We start from the raw sequence: 3,195 nt of genomic DNA on the forward strand, positions 1-3,195 counted from the left end.
ATAAGAATTATTTTTGCTCCTTTTACAATGGATGGTCTTGAACCATGAATCCAGGTTATTATCGCCTGCAAACACGTGGTTTGACCTCCATAGTTCATAAACGTTTGCCTGTTCAATTCGATGTTATTTCTTGGTGGTAGACACATATTCAGTGCTCAGTTTTGAAGCATTATATTCTATTTCCATGGCATTAAATTAATATGGAAAGAATTTCCATTTCATAGCGTCCTATCCCATGGCGACATTTTTTTAACAAACATAAAAAAAAAATTTTTTGTCACCGAAACACAAAATAATTCTAGTAATGTATATAAAAAATAATTCTATCTAGTGTTTGCATTCTATCGTTATAATATAATTACAGATAATTTTCCTTGTATTTAATAACAAGTGATTCTCATATTTATTCGAAGTATTTCTATTTCTTTGCATTTTTTTGCAAAACCACAAATAAAAATATCTAAAGAAAAATAACGAATAAAAGCTACTAGTATAATATGCGATTGAAAAGGTTTACTTTTAAAACATAAATATTTAGAACGTTCTAAAACGTTCTTGTCTCTTCTTGTCACACATAAATTCATTTATCAGCAATGTTTATTTATTATGATTAATAAATAAAAAGGTACGCACTATGTGTAGTGCGTTAAAATGAAATAAATTGAATATTTTATAAAGCAAAGAAATGTTTAAAAAATTAAAAACTATGTTAAAATTGATATATGTTTCGCTTTCCAATATATTTTCGTTCTAATAACCTAGTAAAACAATTGCGTTAAATAAAAAAAAAAAATTGTGCGCTCCATCTAAAAACAAGGCGCCCAGTTGATAAATTTACCGGGTTGAAAAATGTTTCCGCAATAAAAATATCTTGGCAGCGGTGGGATTCGAACCCACGCCCTTTCGGACTGGTGCCTAAAACCAGCGCCTTAGACCACTCGGCCACGCTACCTTATGTCTTCGCCTATGTAAAATCGTAAGCTCCATCAGTAGTTCCATGATCACCCGAACGCCGATTGCCATGTTACGAATCAGATATACAATACATAATTATTTCAATGGTGTACCTATCTGACTATACATTTTAACGCACAATCAACACAAAATTCTCAACATAGTTCCATTTTAATTTAAAATTATTCGAAAGCAGATTTCATAAAGCAAATATTCTAAAATTCTCCTTCCATAACAAATGTTTTTAGTAAGAATCAAAAGTATTAAAAGCTTAATTTATAACTAGACTTTTTTTATGATAGATGAGATAAAATATGAGAGTATAAAATCATAAATCTGTTAAGTTTTCAATAATTAGCAGAACATTTTTTATTTAATACTAGACTGGCCGTTTTTGCAAAACTAAATAAAAACAATAAAGCAAGATATTTTAAGAAGAATTATTACCATTATTATTATTAAATATTAATAAAATAATTTCTTCAAGCTTTTTCTATCAACTTAACACGCATCACAGTTATTTATCGATACTCAGCAACTTATCGTAGTGATCAATAGTTAATTAATTATTAATTATTTTATCACATTTCTGTATTGGATATAATATGCAGGATATAAAATTTGTCCTTTTCAGATACTACGTTGTCAAATAGATGCAAAATTTAAAAAAGAAACTAAAAAAAAATTGGCAAAATTAAATTAAAATTAAATAATAAAAAGTACCGTTTTCAACTTTTCTATACACAATTCATTTCCCACTTTGCTTTCAATGTTGATATAATTTTTTAATCTTCAACTTTGTTGACTCATTTCATAATATGCAAGAGCTACAATGTATTGGTTTGACATTCCTTTTGCGAAAATCACGTTGAGTTCTCAGATTTGGGTGATATTGCGACATTATTATGGAACAAGATAAATGTGTTTGGTCTATTTTAATCAGTAATGAGTGAAAGTGTAAAAAACAAGACTGCAGAGGTGGGAGCATGGGTGGCCGATCACTTTTTTCCCAATGCAAACTGAAAGGTTAAGTTTGAATAATAAAAGAAAAAAATTGTTGCTGTAATTGTCAAAAAATCCATTTTTTACAAGATGGGGTAGAATCCTTTCATTTTGAAAAGACAGAAGGCGTAAGTTATTGACAATATTATTACAACAGTAATAAACAGAGCTTCATAGCAAACCGGTTAAAATACGCTGACAGGCAAAAATTCCACCTACTTGTAATATAATCTGATTTTTATTTATTAATAAAACTTTTTATATATTAATCAAAGTTTCACGTTTTTGAAGGTTTAATAATTGAGTCTTTGTCTAAAAAAGTAACAAAACTGTAAATTGCTAAGGAAAATGAAAAAAGACAGACAGAAAAAATTTGTTTTAATTAGATTTTTAATTAACATTTCAATATCGCGTATTTCCTTCTCTTCCCTTAACTCGAAAACGCCACGGGATACTTTCTACCAGTCTGGAAATGTCTCTTTGCTTTCCTTTTTAGATGATGGAGTATATCAGGAAGTGATGGACGTACTCTTATTCGTCTTTTGAGGTATCCCAAAAACGTTCGAAGGGGTTCAAATCTGGAGAAAGGGCTGGCCAGGCTCAGACCCTGAGATTATTCTGTTGAACGTACTTTGTACTCCACTAGCGATATGTGGACGGGCACTATTGTACATGAGAATAGGATAGTCGCTGATTTCATCGAGGAGAGTCAACGCATGATGTTCCAAAATTTCATCCACATAGTGAAACACTCTCCACGAACAACTACCAACTCTGTGCGAATCTCCATTGAAATTTCCGTCCACACCATCACTGAGCTACGTTGAAAATGTTGGCTCTGGGAAAAATTACATACTTCGTACCTTTCATTTCGCCTTCTCCACACTCTTTCACGCCCATCTGGAGATCGTAGAGCGAATCTACACTCGTTTGTAAAAAGTACAGCAGACCAATCGTCCAAAGACCAATGGCTGTATTCTGGAGGAAATGCGAGCCGTGCAAGTTAGGGTGTTCTTGTCAATTCCAGTCCTCTTAAGGGGCGAAAAGCCATCAGTCCATACTTTCCCCTCAGAAGTACTTTAAGCTTGTCCGTTAAAAAATAAATAAAACCCATTGCAGGAAAATTGTATTTTAATAAATGATATAATTTATTGATAGATGGCAGGTAGATTTTAGGTATTGGTGAAAACTACTACTACTACTACTACTGTATGAATTAAAAGAAATAAATGTAAAAAA

The 3,195-nt window shown here is 31.4% G+C and overlaps 1 non-coding gene across 1 annotated transcript; it reads right to left on the reverse strand.

Annotated features, from left to right (window-relative positions):
• Positions 1–872: 872 nt before the first annotated feature.
• Positions 873–952, reverse strand: Trnal-uag. The gene has a single exon. It is a non-coding gene; the product is annotated as a tRNA-Leu (tRNA).
• Between the last annotated feature and the right edge of the window lie 2,243 nt (positions 953–3,195).

The sequence above is a fragment of the Cimex lectularius genome, unplaced genomic scaffold (assembly GCF_000648675.2).
Source record: "Cimex lectularius strain Harlan isolate CLEC.00 unplaced genomic scaffold, Clec_2.1 scaffold55, whole genome shotgun sequence".
In the NCBI taxonomy this organism is placed as follows: domain Eukaryota; kingdom Metazoa; phylum Arthropoda; class Insecta; order Hemiptera; family Cimicidae; genus Cimex; species Cimex lectularius.